The sequence below is a fragment of the Sebastes fasciatus genome, chromosome 3 (assembly GCF_043250625.1).
Source record: "Sebastes fasciatus isolate fSebFas1 chromosome 3, fSebFas1.pri, whole genome shotgun sequence".
Taxonomy (NCBI): domain Eukaryota; kingdom Metazoa; phylum Chordata; class Actinopteri; order Perciformes; family Sebastidae; genus Sebastes; species Sebastes fasciatus.
In genome coordinates, this window is record NC_133797.1 from 3,966,616 (window position 1) to 3,984,371 (window position 17,756).

Genomic DNA, 17,756 nt, shown 5'->3' on the forward strand with positions numbered 1-17,756 from the left:
TGGCAGCGGTAAAATTAGCCTGCCGTCCTGAGAGAGACCTCGCTTACTCTGAGTTTGGGTGGGTGGGAGTGGGCCGTCTGGGTTTGTGTGGGATGTATGCACATGTGTATTTGTAGGACTGACAGACAGACAGAGAAGAAAGAGACGATGACCTCTTCTCCCCCCCAGACAGGAGGTTTTGAAGATACTGAGAGACCCTCCTCAGTCAAAGCAAGAGGTGGGGCAGAGCAATTGAGACAAATAAGGGGAGACTGGGAGGGGGGGTTGGAGGATGAAAGACAGCAACCAGCCGCTGACTGTCTCTGCAGAGTCTTTCGAGGCCTGGTCAGCTCTGGGCCCCTCTATCTGACCAGGACCTGAGAGCCTGACTCCAGATAAAGTTCTCAGTCTCAAATACCAGAGTTGTGTTCTTACATCAGACCGGCACATACGGGTGCTTCGCAAAAAGTAAAGGCCGCGCCCCGTTTTGGGGGTAAAGAAAACCGAAGATCCCACAGACTTCGATGCAATCTGACCTGTGTTTGGATTGTAATTTTGACAAGTTCGTATGTATTTAATCTAAAACCTTTGTTTTATACACATGTCTAATAATTATTTTGCGATCTTGCCTGAACCTGGGCGTTCGCAATACCTTAATGATTGAAGGTTGATCTCCGCCATGTCCCTTTAGTCTTCCCCCGTCCAACACAGTGGACGGATATTGTTTATTCAGACATCGATCTGATTGAATCAGGTTAGACAGTGTTGTCTGTAAATAACCAACTGTTTGATCTATAGGCTGAGATTTAGTTGGAGACGACAGTCTGATGCTGCTTTAACGTTAATGTATGACTGTATTACTGCAGCAGCCTCCCACTCAAGCTAACGTTAGCTAGCCATGCTAGTCACTGTCACCGGCATCATTTAGCCATTTTCCACACTGTGACAGTGAATATTCAGTGCCTCAAATCTCAGTGTGAAAGCCTCGGTTAGTTTTAACTTGATTTTGTTGCTAATTAATTACAGCAAGTGGTAAAAACTAGAAAAACCTAAGGTATTCATTGGTACCAACCATGTCATACTAGCTTGTTGGGAAGGGGGCTGAGTAAGCTGGCGAGAAAAAACTGTCATGGCCATTTTCAAAGGTGTCCCTTGACCTCTGACTTCAAGATATGTGAATGAAAATGGGTTTTTTGGTTACCCACAAGTCTCCCCTTTACAGACATGCCCACATTATGACTTTATGATCACATGTAGTTTTTGAATGCAGTATAAATGTGTTATTTTCGCCTATTCTAAAATTGTTTATTTTAATATTTCTGCATACTGGGGTCCCTAAACAGTCTTGGAATTACATAAATGTGGTACCACTGTAAAGCTGAGACTCTTGTGGATCCAATGAGCCCAACTGTTTCCATGTGTGATGATGTTAGTCCCCATAGGAGACATTTCATTTTATTGTGTAAATGTTTTCTTAAACTTGACCTCACTGTATAAAATGACCTATGGTGATCTCTAGGATAATCACAGCCTCATGAAACTTTACAGCCCCAAACTAGAGACCTTGAGCATTCAGAGGATGGATGGCTTTCCCAGGTAGATTGACAATACGGGGGTTTCTGAGCAGTTTACAGTCTCGGTGTCTTAATGTGGTATTTTTTCGAGTGGTAATAAATGATTAAATTTAGCACCAAATCTGTGTCACAAATGGTATCAAACCCAAAATTGCTGCAACAACTTATGAGGCAAAAGTGAGCATGGAAATGGCGATCACAAACTTACATCATAATGTTCTTAGCCCCTTTACACTTTCACAATAATTCATTTATTCATTTTTATTTCTTATTGATGACTAGAAGAACTTGACAAACAGTGCTGAGCTGCATCTCAAATTAATCTTCAGGTTCCCAGCTTTCAGATGATGTACATCTACTGCTGACCTGCTATCTCCCCCTAAAGACCCCCTTTCCGCCCCTAAAAAAAAGACCCCCTCTCCGCCCCTCTGGGTCTCAGAGGTTAATGCATGGATAACAAAAAAAAAAAAATCAAAATGAAATAAAACATGAGCAACGGCACCAGAAAAATATCTGATTCTTTGATGAAAAACTCAACGCTACAAGCTTGCGAAGAGACTCCCAAGGTGCGTTTCAGCACAGCATCCAATCATCGAGCTTAAAAGATTCTGTTACATTTGGATTCCGGGTCACTTTTGGATGAGTTACACATTTCAATTTCAGTATTCATTTTAAATACCCAGCCGTAATCATTCCAGAATGATCCAACCCAACAACTTTGAAGTTAACGTAAGAGTATACGTCCTTTAACCGACAAAGCCAGAGGCTGACATCGAGTGTCATGCTACGAAAGTGTTAAACCGAACTGGAGATGACAGTGATCTCCTCTGCGTTTGATCCCCTATCCAGTGACGTGTCTGATTTTCTGCATCATCACTGACATGCTGTCTGATGAGCCCCGTGTATACACTGTGAAGCTGAGACGGTATCGCTGCTCCCTCAAAGTCATGTCAGCCCCTCAATTAATGCTAGCTCCTAACCCAGAGCACGACGCTCTGTGATTCATGTTTAATGGGACTAAGGCCTTGTAATTGTGCTAATTGATTTTTCAGAGAGACATAAAATGGAGAGGACAGTGCCTTTAGCGCACAGGGGCAGCTCCCAGAGACTGCTAATCAACCATTAAACACCTCTCTGCTCAGAGTGTGCAGCAGTTAACTGTGCGTCCCAGAGGCTAGCTGGAGATGACTAGCATGCCCGCTCGGATTTCGTCTACTATCAATCCCCTGATGGACTCTCGGCTTCAACGAGAAACCGCGGAAGAACTAAGAGGACGGTGCTGTGGGAATGAACAGAGCCGGACGACGTATGGCTGTTAAAGTTGTAATTGAACAGCTCAATCTGCTATTTCCCTGACTTTATGCCATTTCTTCAGACAGAGAGCCATTCGCTGAAGGGAGGCCTTTAATGAAGTAGAGAAGCCTTAATGTGGCTCGCGCTCTCTGATGATTAGGGAAGGCCTCTCCTTTTGGCTATAGACAGAGGAGCCGGCGTACTAACCGCTCAACCACAAATCCGTTGCCGAGCCCTCGGCGGCCCACTTCGCTCCGAGTTATTGGGGGATTTGAGTGACATCAATTGTATGTGTGTGCGTCTTCCAGAACCGGCCATTTCTCTGCCGCCCATCACTCTATCCTAAATTGGATTACGATGGGACAGACTTTGTTGCGAGACCTCCGGGACACACGGGAGGACTGGAGCTGCTGAGAGGATGATGACATGTCTCAGGGGGGGATAACAACGAGATGGGAGAGAGAACAGAGAGGAGAGGTAAAGCCAGGGAGGGGAGGGGAAGTGCTGCCTGTGACAATGCCGGATTTATGTTGAAAGGAGTCGGCCGAGCTCCGGCTTCCAAACAGGCGCGAATCATCTCGCTCTCTCTGTGCGTGTCACTCCGACTCTAACTCAAACGCAGAGTGTGTGAACACAAACTCGTACACACAGTAAATTGATTCCTTTAAAAAAACAAACTCTTTTATCAGCTGTTTTCAAAAAAAGCTTCTCCGAGGGTTTATGTTCCTTTTTAAAATCCTCTCCCTTTTTCCTCTTCCTTGCTCACTTTTCAAAGAGTAGTCATTTCAAACCCACATTGGCTTGTGCGCCGTGTATTCTTCTTTTTTTGCTTCTTTATTCATCAAAGGCTGGTGAGATGGAGGCGCTGTATGCGCTCCTAAGGCTTGTTGTTATAGCGTGGAGGGGCAGAAAGAGGAATAAAAAGGACTGGAGAACATTTACCGTGCATTCGAAAAAAAGCATGTGTGTGTGTGTGCACTCATGTGTCCATATCCGTTTGTGACCTCACCAGCTGCTGCCCGCTAACCATGCTGCACCTGCGTTTTTTAGCTGATACAATCCCTTTGTCCTATTGGTCCCTTTCAAAACCACCACTCACAGATGCTCTCTCCCATTGGCTGAGGCCAGAATTTTGCACTTTGAAAGCAGCATTACACTGTGTGTGTGTGTGTGTGTTCACTTCTCTGTCATGTAGGAGGACATTGTAATGGGGCCATGGAAGATGCAGCTGCTGACACTGGAAGCCTGGAGGGGACGGGGAAGAGGGGGAAGGGGGTGGGGGGGATTCATCACCTGACTCTACACTTTTGATTGAATTCCAAACCAAATGTAGCACCTGTTGGGCCGAACCATTCGTTAATGTATGCAGGGGAGCGTGAGAGTTATGGGTCATCTCTTTCATTGGACTTTTTAAAAACTGAAACCCATTTGGATTGATTGCCTCTTATTCTCCCTCCTTGGAGCATTTTTAATTAGAAAAAATGAAGCACCTGTTGGGCTAATCCATCGCAAATACACGGAGCAGGGGTGGGGGTGGGAGGGAGAGAATGGCAGTGTGTCTATTTTGGCCCGGCGCTGGGCATTTGGCTCACACCGTAAATGTTTTTGATTAGGGAATAGCCGCAAAGCAGGTTAGCTAATGCTGTGCATGGGGAGGTGGATAGAGGCAGAGGCTGGCTTAGTGGCTTTGCTGGCCTGAGCAGACGGAACGTGCGAGAGGTTTGAGCCAGTGTAGAGTGTAGAGGTGGGGGGTGAGGGGGGGTGAGGGGGGGGGGATTTACTCCGTCTCGCACACAATCTATCTCACAGGGCTTATCTTTATCCATAGTCTCTGGAGGGGTTTCATCTGATGTCGGTAAAGGTGAAAAGAGAGAAATCCGGAACTAGAAAGAGAAAATGAAAAAGGGAGAGGAAGAGGAAGAGGAGAGGTTGCCGTGAAAGACGAGGGACAGAAGGTGTAAAGGGAACTGTTTGGCTCAGCTAAGAAGGCAAGAGGGTAGAGATGGATATCCAGGGAGATTGTTGCTATGAACAGGAGACAGCACGAGGTCTTTGAGGGAGGAAGAGACAGCGTACAGCTCAGTGACCCCAACCCGGGATTAAGAAACGTAAACTGACCGACCAAGCGAGTGAGACACCAAGATATAAAACAGCTAAGAGAGAGAGGGAGTGGGGGGGGGGAGTAGAAAAGAGAGATGGAGTCACAGGGGTCTTTGTGCTAGATGTTTGGGATGTTCTTTATTCCCTGGCGTCGGCCCAATCCCCAGCCCCTGATGATCGGGCTGGGCAGCTTTGAACCCGGGGCTTTTGGAAAGAGCAGCAGGCTCCCGGGGCGACACATGGCCATAACAAAAGAGCCAGGCAAAATGCCCGGTAAGTCACAAAAGCCCTGTCCCTTAGGTCATCGGGCAGAATTCAGCATGTGCCGCCCCTTCTCTGCCAATCAGCAATGCCAGGGCCTCAGCGCTAATAACCTCCATCACATGGTTCTTACATTAAAGCTGTTTTAGTCCTGTGCTCGAGCAGGCTGATATGAGGTTAATTATTTATTACTGGGAGAAGGCTGACACCCTCAACACATGCATGTCCACCCCTCTGCTATCATTCATATTTATAGAAAACTGGTTCAACACTTAAAGCTGCACTAATTCACATTTTTATATTAACAACGGATCCAGTGACTATGGGAGAAGCCGATGCTCGCAGTGACAAACACACACACACAACTCTGCATTTCCCCCTCAGCTCGCAGAGCATTTCAGCGTCTTTCTGTTCATTGTTTTGGTTTTAAGAAATCACAAGTTTACTGTTTTGGTTCAGTCTCACCAACGGTCTCATCGACCTTGAATACAGCAGCACCAGGCAGCTGTTTTTCAGAGATAAAGATCCGATAAATCAACCCCAAACATTTTTTGTAGTTTCTGCAAACCAGGGATACGTTGAATATCGACGTTTCTTAACCAAAAATATGTTTCATAAATACAAATGATATCAGCCTCGCATCGCGCTTGCAGAAACAACTGGTTAGGTTTAGGCAACAAAACATGTTAAGGTTAAGGTGAGAAAAGAAATCATGGTTTGTGTTAATCATAATCGTAAAACAACGAGGGCTGTCAATCGATTCAAATATTTAATTAATCGCAAATTAATCGCACATTGTTTCTCTGTTCAACCGTAAGGGGAGATTTGTCAAGTATTTAATACTGGAAAATATGCTTGCTTGCTTATATTTATTATTGGAAATCAATTAACAACACAAAACAATGATAAATATTGTCCAGAAACCCTCACAGGTACTGCATTTAGCATAAAAAAATATGCTCAAATCATAACATGGCAAACTGCAGCCCAACAGGCAACAACAGCTGTCAGTGTGTCAGTGTGCTGACTTGACTATGACTTGCCCCCAAACTGCATGTGATTATCATAAAGTGGGGATGTACCAATGGTACCAATCACTGTAGCTTTAAAACTTGAGCCCGCTCCAACCAAAAAACACAAGTTGCGTTAATCATAGTAATTGCTGGCGAACGAATTTGCGTTAACGTGTTATTATGGCGTTTTCTTTGACAGGCCTTGTAACAACGTATCTAGTGTGAATATATAATCCTCAGCAGACTTTCTTCCGTGATGTTATGTAACAAGCCTAACGACGTTACATAATAAGTATAAAGTCAACAATGACTTTTGGTTTCACTCGGGACACTAACAGCGGCCTCCTGGGTCAAAGTCCTGTGTTTGACCCATCCATCCATCCACCCAACCCCCTCCCCCTCCCGTGGACTCACATGGACTATAATTAAATGTATTTGTGATACACCAAATACAAATGTAGTCCAGGAGAACATTAACAATGCAGTTTTGTTGTATAGGAAAGTAAAGCCAGGCTGCACAGCCATAATGAAATCCAATGCTGCATGAAACCCCGGGCAGAAACAAGCCAAGAGTTGAGAAACATTATCTGGTTTCGGGCTGCAACTAACAATTATTTTCATTATAAATTAATGTGATGACTCATTTATTGATTTGTTTATGAAATGTTAAAAAACTAGTGAAACTATAATGGCACTCGGAGAGCGCAGACCTCCGTCAAGGTGCCCGAGTACGATTGCCCCCCTTCTCCGTTTAGCTTGCCCCATCATCCACCTGTATTAGTGTTTATGTTGAGATCAGCTGTACGTAGCAGAGCATCTTAAAAAACTTCATTCAAACTGAACAGAAACAAAGTAAAACTCACTTAAACCGTCGTCGTTACTCTTTCCAACAATCACCAAGTGTGCTTTGGTCCAACTCAACTGTAATTTCACAGAGTTTAATGTGAAAAAACACTGACTCTACAGTCGTCGTCCCCCCTCCCTCCACCGCCGTACTCTCTCTGTCCCTCTGTAGGCAGAAGGAAAGAGGCAGGGTGACGCGTCATGAACGCGTCATCAGTTACACTGCGCATGTCTTCAAGCTTGTGGTGTTAATGCACGGACTGAGCGGAGTTATTGACAAAAATACCCTAAACCGGATTATAATCCTGATCGCCACCAAAATCTAATGGATTGTCCATTGTGTCACACCCCACCCCTCCAAAAACTTTCATTAAAATCCACCACGGACTTTTGGAGTAATCCTCCAAACGGACAAACCAACAAACAAACAAACCAACAAACCAACGCCGGTGAAGACATGACCTCCTTCCTAGGCCTTCGGCCTTGGTGGAAGTAAAAATGGCAGGATCCCTGGCGATGTCTTCAATTAGCTTATTTTGTCTGACTAACAATCTAAAAATTGTCACATCTGAGAAGCTGGAACCAGAGGATATTTGGCATTTTGTTTGAAAAAAATTACCGAAAGGATTCATTGATTGTCAAAATAGCTGCAATTGTTGCAACTCTATTCTAAAAATATCTTTATGTAGAACAGAAGTGAGCGCGAGCAAAATGTCCGTAATAATCAGGACGTCAAAGCTGAACCAGGGTGTCGACCTGTAAACTGGGATGGCTGTTTACAACAGACGGTTTGGGTAATCATGTTACTGTTCAGCCTCGTTTTCTCTTCCAAACACGTTTGGCTAACCTCGGGGTCTGTTTAATACCTGGAACTGGAACGCTATCGTCTGCCTGCTCAGTAGGAGGATAATCACAGCATGACTAACATGGCTGCCTTATTTTTGAATCATGTATGTGATCAGGCATGCTGACGCTCATCCACTTGATTGAACTGTGTAATACAGGAACACTCATACACCACGTGACTCCTGTTGTCACTCTGCCTCACTCAGTCTATAAGCGTATAAGCAGTAAATATGGCGTTGTTTCTCCACTGCTGCTGCTTCAGAGGCCGAGCAGTTTCCAACGGCTGGATCTTCACTGAACATCACACTTTGAACTAAAACAACTTCTTTTGAGCACGGGGGGAAAGACGCACAGAGTCGAGCGAAAAACAGAAAACTCCACATAAATCTTTGACAGGTTACCTTGAGGTTACCCCCATTAAAAAGTTATCCGCTGAATATTCTCACTACTGATAAAGTTCAAAATGGAATTATTTTCCTAATGTCTTCTGATGTGTTTCTTTGGAGAGGACTTTAGTGAACCGGAGTTTCCAGCCAAGGTACAGTCATTTAAAATTCGAAATGCCAAATCATACAAATGCAGTTTATTCTTTTTGGCCTTTTGAGCTCTCTGAACAACATGCACCATAAATTACACGTAGCAAACCGAAGCCAAGAAACACAACGTTGCTAAATTTGCTTCGCTTGATGCCGAGAGGTCTTTACAACACTAAGATACGTTTCCTAAATGAGTACGGAGGAGTCAAGATTTACACCATCTTGTATGTTTTTGTTGGAGGGTTCTGAGTGAAGCATCAAGTGCTGCTATTAACTGGGAGGCTGAGTCCTGCCAAGTCAAACACCACTGCCAGTCAAGTGCGCGCAATAATCAAATCATCATTTCACTGAAAGTAATGGGTTTCTCCCAGAAGTATGGGGACCCTGGTCTGTCTCTCTCTGGGCTGGATAACCCCTAACAGACTTCTGTCATTCCACATGACTTCATGTCAGTGTGGTCCGAGCAGAGGAGCCGGAGTAGAGTACGGAGAGAGCCAAAAGCCAAAAGTGCAAAAGGAGAAGTATTTCAGAAGTTATTTCCTTTTTCTAAATCGTCTTTTATTTCAAACATTCTCTGTATTGTATCCTGAGAAAAACCTGCTTTTTCTATTCAGTAACATTTAAACAGTGTTTGTTTCTCTGAACACTGTGGGACTTTCATAATTAGGGTTGGGTTTAACATTTCTCTCATCTCGTCCCCCTGCTAAGTTCTTCTAATTGTCATTAGATATTCAGTAAGTTTTTCATGCTAATTAGTCTCGGTGTTGCCGTGGGCTAATGAAAACAGTTTCAAATGACGTGGGAAGGGAAAAGCAAACCAAATTATACCACTGATGAAGGTTGTGCTAATTCACTCACGCACACTCCTGTTCTCTCTCTCTCACTCACTTCTATCATAAAGCAAAGGCTAACATCACATTTACATGTCGGCCAACACCAGACCGACCGGTTTAACAACTCGGTTTAACCTGGGGATTTTAAGTCCCTGGAACTACTTTTCAAGGAACTAAAAGGTTCCTCCAGCCCTCTGTTGTCTGCTTTTCCACCGTGGTGTAAAGAACTGTGAAGATTAGACAAATTAGTCCGCTGACGTATGAAAAGGCAACAAGACATGACTGTTTCATCTAAAAAACACGCTCGAAAAAAACGTAACGGCCGTAAAACAATCAAAAATTTAATTTTCTTTCTCTCATTGACAGCACCGTCGCACTCTCTTCTACCGTTCTTCCGGCACGATCTCTCTTTTTCTTTCTGTCTTCTTTTTATAATGAGTCAGGAAGCCTACAGCAGAACCTAACTTTACTTTTAATGTTATTAAACAGAGAGAAATGTTCTCCCCTCGTCCTGAAATGGTCCTTAATCGATACCAGAGTGCTTCCTTGTTTTATGAATGAAGCGGTACACGAGTTGAAGCAGCGGTGCTGTTTGTGTGTTTCAACAATCAGCCGAGGTCATCCCTGCAAACTCCACCCCAAAAGTTCCGGTACTTTCAGAAAGCACTACCCCTCGACCAGGGTCTTTTTTTGGGGGTGAAAAAGCCCCATAAAATGTCCCGGGAACTTAATCCAGACCCTGGTCCCTGTGGTCGAAGCGCTATAGACCCATTTTTGTCTGTTTTAGGGGGGTACAGGGGGTCTTTAGGAGGAGATAGCAGGTCAACAGTAGATGTCACATAGAAGTGGTGTACACCATCTGAAAGCTGAGAACCTGAAGATTAATTTGAGATCAGAACTGTGTTTTGGTTAGGTGCCTATTCAAAGTTGAACGTTTAGAGTGTATAAGGGCTAAGAACATTATAACAGAAGTACATGATGGTCATCCCCATGCTCTATTATGTCTCATCAGTTGCCGCAATTTTTGGGTTGATACCATTTGTTACACAGATTTGGTGCTAAATTTAACTATTCAGTCAGGACCACTTTAGTCAAAGACACTATTACATTGCAGTAATATATACATTATATTTGGCGGTATGGCTCTGCTCTGGGACCTCCCTGCCCATCCACGCGCATACGTGGATCCACGAGCCTACGTGGTAGCATGAGGCAAGGAGAGCACTCCTCCTTGCCCTTCCATGTGCACACATGGAAAGCCAAAGGCAGGGAGAGCAGCAGCAAAGACCCCCAAGGGTGCAGAACAGAGCCGGCATCAATGACAACAGAATTGACATTGATTAAGTCATAAACAGTTAGGGGTGGGCGACACATCGAATATAGTCGATGTATCGCGGCTTGTCCCCCGCGCGGTACAGAAAACGACTACATCGCGAACATCGAACACAAATTGTCATGTAATGTTTCCAAGCCAACCCTTTTTGTATGAAAGATTAAAATTGTTCCAAAGAACCACTAATGAATATCAACAGAGATTTTAATGCAGACATATACTGCAGGGACTACAAGATCATAATATTGGTGTGATTGTATGGATCAAAGGGTTAAATTGAGCATTTATGAAGTGCTTAGAGGATATTTGAAAATATTGCGATATAGCCTAAAATATCGCGATATTATCCTAGGCCATACCGCCCAGCCCTAGAAACAGTATTAAAAGGAGGTGGTGGGGTGGAGGTGGGTTGCGAGCGGCTTGTAGAGGAAGCAGCAACGGTAGGCCGGCTGAAGCAGCTTAAATAAGGTGCCCTGTATGAAATTGACCAATGAATGCATAGAGAGGAATCAGCTGATCTGTCAGCTGATGCATCAGCTGATTGGGCTGGCTTAAGATCAGCTGTTATCAGCTGATCGCGTATGAGCAGAGCTTGACATCATGGCCTGCATGAACTAACGCTACGCTCGATTTTTTTACCACTTGAGAACTGATAAAAATGATCAATAATCTCTCCAAAATACCACATTAAGACACCAAGACCTTGAGGAACACCATAGAAAAAGCCATGCTGTGATTTGGGATCACAAACTCTCTTTGACTCATTTTGGAGATTTCTGCAAGAATTGCATTTTTTTCAGCGCTTGGATGGCGAGCACTTCTGTTGTGTAAACTGCTCAGAAATCCTCTTATTGTCAATCTAGCTAGGAAAACCATCCATCCTCTGAATGCTCTAGGTCTCTAGTTTGTGGTTGTAAAGTTTCACGAGGCTGTGATTATCCTAGAGGTCACCACAGGTGAGGTCAAGTTTCAAAAAGTGGACAATGAAATGTCTCCTATGGGGACTAACATCATCACACATGAATACAGTTGGACTCATTGGATCGACAAGAGTCTCAGCTTTACAGTGATACCCAATTTATGTAATTCCAAGACTGTTTAGGGACCCCAGTATGCAGAAATATTCGAATAAACAATTTTAGAATAGGCGAAAATAAAACATTTATACTGCATGCAAAAAACTGCATGTGTTTATCATAAAGTGGGCGTGTCTGTAAAAGAAATACTCATAGAACTCATTTCCCCTTTGAAAATCGCCATGCCAGTTTTCCCTCACCAAACTGTGGAGCGTTACTTAGCCTCCTTCCCGACAAGCTAGCATGACATGGTTGGTACCAGTGGATTCCTCAGGTTTTCTAGTTTCACATGATTACCAGTATATCTGCTATCAAACTGAGCCTGCTACAGCCTCTGAAGGAGTAACAACGTCGACTGAGGACGCCGGCGTCCTGGGGGAGTTTAAGAGGTTAATCCAAACTTCATATGTCATTAATAAGTTAATACGATAATGCTCCACAGCAGGTTTTGATCGAGTTGCTAGTCATGCATAATAATGTAGTCTGAGAGGGTTTGTACAGTAAAGGGACTGTTGGAGCTCCATGTATAAAATACTATTTGAAATTCCATATCTGTACTACGTTCAGCGCTAAATGCTGCTCGACAAGGCCTGCGTTTTATTTTGACACCAAGACAAATTGTGCTTGATCCCCATTCCCCCCACACCTGTAAAAACCAGTAAAGGGAAACCTCTGAGCACGAGTAGGTGTCGAAGCACGCTCTTCAAACAAAACCAGCTGAGAAACACAAGGAGAGGGATGTCATTTCTATCAGAGATGGCATCCCTTCACTTGAGCCTCGCCAATGCTGACATGTTGTGAAAGGTTCAAACGGGACGTCAGACCCCGCCCGGCGAGCCGACTGCGCTGCCAGAGATAAGCTAGCTCTTCTGACACGTCTTGTGAAAGACGTAAACAAAGAGTCGGGGGGGGCCTGCCGCGCCTCCATCCATCAAGCCTTCACACATTGTTTTACTCTCGCTGAAGCGCTGCGGCTTTCCAGGATTAGTTTTCCTTTTCACCTATAGCCCACATCTGTCATCTTTACACAACTGCTACAATCAATGTCCTGCAAAATGAGGAGATCATGTTGTCATATATACATACAGAGAGATATATTGAAGAAAGAGCACACAGCTTTGAGTGAAACCGGCAACATATTTTCTGGTCGATTCGATAAACATGTTCTAAAATTTCCCTCAGTGCTCTGCAAATCGTGAGTGACAGCAAACACGTTGCTGTTGCTTCCTGATGGTGCAAGTCAGTGTAATTCAATCCATCACCTGGGGACAATCTCTCATAACATCACAGACGTCAGAAGCTCTTCAGTGTTTCCACCACACGCTGGAAATGCAGTTTTTCCTGATGACTACAGAGATAGCCTCTCTTCCAGGACTCAAGTCTTTTGTACGAACTAAATTAACTTCTTTGCTTCTTTGAGGTGACAGCTAGATTGGCAAACCCCTTCTCTGAATCAGCCTGTTTGAAAAGGTGTTAGCAACCTCAAGGCTTTGCAATCAGACTTCATTCTCTCGTCCTTCAGGGAAGTCCCACACAGGGCCCCCTCTTGATTAAAGCTCCACTGTGACTGACTCATACAATCTTGAGTCCTGCTGGCTTCACAACAGCTGGAATTACTCAGTAACTCAGCCCTCCTTTCCCGATGTCAAGTAAAAAGCTCTGCCGTGTGCATGATGTGTGTGTGTGTGTGTGTGTGTGTGTACATACGGGAGTGACAGCTAACCTTATAGGAACCGGGATATTGGGTATATATTAAACAACCTTTTCTGGCTTGTTGGATTTCAAGACTATGGGGACAGCTTCAGTCTGCACCAAAGATTATTCTGCCAAAACCGCCGCAATATTGTATTTGCCCAGTTCAAGGCCAGTGCAGTCAATCACCTGCTATACCTCAGGCATCTAAGAAGCAGAGACGTCACCGCATCTGACACCTTTTTCTTTGTGGCAGAAGTATAAAAACGTGGATGTGTTCAAGTGTTAGGTCTGGGATGACACGCCTATCTCCCGAATCGATACTATCACGATACTTGGGGTGCCGATTTGATATGTATTTTGTATACATAAGTATTGCGATTCTAAAAGTATTGCAATTTTTGTTAACTTATTTATCACTAGACTATGGGAACAAAATCACACCCTTCTAGTGCTTTTTACATTGGAAAATATCTAAATTGATACAGTAAAAAAAAAAAACTTTCAGCATGTATGTAGTAAGAGATGTCCTGAAGTCAAACATATCAGTCATTGTCAGGAATTATTTATTAAATTTTTTTTCCAGCAACCCAAAAATCCAAGAATAAAGACATTTCCCTCACAAATTAGTGGCATTTTCTTTTTAATTTATAAGGGACGTGTAATGTTTTATACTTCTGGTGAATATAATCCAATCAATCTTATTTCAATATATGTATTTTGTATAAACAGTTTCCTTTGTTAACACCTTATTTTGAAAACCAGACGTAGCCACACGAGTATGCTTCCGCTAACTTCGCCAAGTCCGTCTCTAGCTCTCCCGTCAGCTCTGTTCTCTTTATACATCCATGGTCAGCTCTACGATAAAACCGCGATACGGAAACGTTTCCTGTCCTTGATAGAGTTAGCATGCAGCTTTAGCCGTGATGTCTAGCTCTGCTTTTCCTGTCAATGTGTGAAACCCAAAGTGTTTCCATACTTTACTGGATGTGTAGTGTTTACCACTTTGGATTGAAAATGTGAGGGTGCAGGTCGTATCCACGCTGACCCTCCGCCGTTTTCTACTTTGTCGTTTCGGCTCGCTGTGGTTTGTTTTGGTTAACGGATACGGAACAGATATGACGTCAAGTTACTCAGACTATAACAATAAAACTTCCTTCTACCTCCACATAGACTCAAATTAAGCAAATATATTGATTCTGGCATTCAAAAATCGTTTCCAAATTGTAATTAAAGAAATCGCGATACATAGGTGATTTTTGTTCCCCACCCCTATCAAGTACACTCGCTTACATTTGTGTATGCAGTCACTGTGAATACACTGTCTGAGCTTCATTAGCAGGTTGGATGGTAGGAGGGGAAACTCATAAATTGCTGTCATCATGCTCACGGGGGTGTGAAACCACAAAATCATCCCTGCCACCCCCACCCCCTTGTTCCTGTCACGTACTGCATGATGAATCCTTTGGGGTGGATTATCACGTGATACGGCTCCTATTTCAATCTTTCTACATCAAAGCAGTTCCTAATGTCGCCCGGGGGTCATCCTTCGCTCTTCTGCTTCTGCTCTGACCTCAGAGCAGCCCGGGGACGCTGAACAGATGATACATCTCAAGATACAAAGGCACATGCAAAGCGTTGCTCTGAACACGCGCTAAGACATTAAAAAATGAATGCGGCTATATAATCAATGTTTTCATATTAACAATTGTAGCGCCGCCAGCCCCCTGTAAAGGGCAGATGAGGTGGTTTGGCACCGGGGGAACTTTAAAGGGGGGATATCGTGCTCATTTCCAGGTTCATCCTTGTATTTATGGTTTCTACTAGAACATGTTTGACATGCTTTCATGTTCAAAAAACATTATTTTTCTCATCCTGTCTGTCTGAATATACTGTAACTGTATTCACCTTCTGTCTGAAATGCTCCGTTTTAGCTCCTGTCTCTCTAAGACCCCCCCCTCCTTGTGAGAAAAATATGGTGCACCTTAACAAAGGTAGTTCTCCAGCTGTGGGCGGTATATTCTAATCAGCCTGCATGTGACATAGGAAGGGGAGCCATGCATTGTTGAATCACATGTTTTCTGATCCAAGCAGCCCACAATAAACTGACTGGGTCGTCTTATTTCACAGTTTGTGGGTTGGTAGGTACTCCAGATACCCAGATGTACGTGCATTATGATATTTTCCCTTTAACGAGGGATGTTGAAGAACTGGGTTGATAAGCTGAGTAGTGACGAAACAAAGGGCCGAAAATTTTTAAAATATCTAATTCAACAATCTTCTTATCTTGTTGGTTTCTTATTCTGTCGATAAGAAGATACAACAAGGTTGATATTATTCATCATTACAACAAATTATTAGTTCTGCATTTTTATAAAAAAAATATAGATGCATTTCTAGGGGGTTCAGTGAGCCTGTGGTGGTAAGGCAAGGCAAGGCAAGGCAGCTTTATTTGTATAGCACATTTCAACAACAGGGCAATTCAAAGTGCTTTACAGAAACATTCAAGAACATTGCGACAAAATGCAAAAGAACATTAAGAAATAATTAAAACAGTTATAAAAACATAAAAACATTAAAACATTAAAGATTAGAAAATAAAAACAAGGTAAAAATAAAAGCTAGGATAGAAGCTAAAATTGCATAAAACTCAAAAGAGTAAAAGTTATAGTGCAGTGTCAGAATAAAAGGCACCCGCAAACAGGAAAGTTTTAAGCTTTGTTTTAAAAGAAGTGAGAGTTGGAGCGGTCCTGCAGGTTTCTGGGAGCTTGTTCCAGATATTTGGTGCATAAAAACTGAATGCTGCTTCTGCATGTTTAGTTCTGACTCTGGGGACACTAAGCAGACCTGATCCAGATGACCTGAGAGGTCTGGATGGTTCATAACACAGCAGAAGATCAGAAATGTATTTTGGCCCTAAACCATTTAGTGCTTTGTAAACCAGCAGCAGTATTTTGAAATCAATTCTCTGAGAGACAGGCAGCCAGTGTAGAGACTTCAGAACTGGACTGATGTGATCCACTTTCTTGGTCTTGGTGGTATCGACGTTTCTATATCTATAAGTGCAACAGCCACCGCTACATATTTCTTGTAGTCAATAGTTCTCTTCATTTTGAATTACGTGTGTGTTTTAAGATCGTGATGTCGCTCGAGGATGAGTACAGGGCGCGATTTCACCATGGATGTATTAAAAGAACTGGATACAGCGCTAGAGGCGGGGCCCCGTTCATTCCTATGAGAGTTGTTCATTGGCGCATGAACCCTAAATGGCTCGACTTACGTCTGGAATAGTACCCGGATCTTGGCGTAGTAGCGTTCGAGATGATTGGCGGAGTAGCGTCCGCTCGGTCACATGACTTGGTCAGGGGGTCTCAACGTCACGCCGTCGTCACGGCTTGGCGCTCCGGCCTCGGTCTGGGTCTCACTAACATGAACGGAGGAAGGGAAATAACTCTGGATTCAGCTATTGGTGCGTTTTACAACTTTAAAAACTTAATTTTTAAAATAAGGACTATTAGAGTGTTCGTACTGGGAAGTTGATTCACCTCAAAAAAATGATCCGCTGAGTTACAGACGTCTCTTTCCCAATGTAAGTTTATGGGAAAAAGTCTTTTTGGGCCCGATGCATCACGTGACGGACACGGAGGTCACTACGAAAGTCGGGATTGACAACCGGTGCTCTTCCTGGGGGCATGGGTTTCACACAGGCCTTATTTATTTTTTGCCTTTTTGTTTTTAAATTTTCATTCATTTCAAGCTTCATATTCATTTTGTTTTTGGTAAAGGACAAAAAAGGGATGAAATCAATTTCCTGTGGGTTGTTGTAAGTGCAGGAGTTGGCAGAATAGCAACCTGTGACAAGACCTGCCTTCCACTCGTTTAACCATCAGTCATAATAAAGCAAAGCACCCAGCAGCGTGTGCATGAAAAAAACCTCCACCCATTAAATACTGACAGTGAGCTGACAAAACACAGGAGCCGTTAACTAAAAAGGGCAATATAATGCAACAGCTGGAAGGAGAAGCATGTCAAGTGATATGAAGACAGGTAGATTTGAATAGGCAGTGGAAGCTGCATGTCTAGTGGGGACACTAGAGACACTACCAGAGCCCCCCCCCCCCCCCCCCGCTAACTTACATTATGAAAGGCCGACATACACGAGCTGTACAAAATGTCTTTGAGCGAGAAACTTAATCCACCATAGAATTTTAATTCAATCTTTATGTAGCGAGGATTATAGTATTTCCAAGGAGGCACAATGAATAATCTCACTCGCCCCTGAAAAAATGGAGAGAATATAAATGGTATCGATCCTACAGGGGAAATTTTGGCAAAGAATAGAGGTGGGGGGGGGGGAAGGGTTTGAAGATAGAATGT

The 17,756-nt window shown here is 43.5% G+C and overlaps 1 protein-coding gene across 2 annotated transcripts in view; it reads right to left on the bottom strand.

Moving 5' to 3' along the window:
• neurl1aa (neuralized E3 ubiquitin protein ligase 1Aa) overlaps window positions 1–17,756 on the bottom strand; it is a 102,697-nt gene that overhangs the window by 20,845 nt on the left and 64,096 nt on the right. The window lies entirely within an intron of this gene.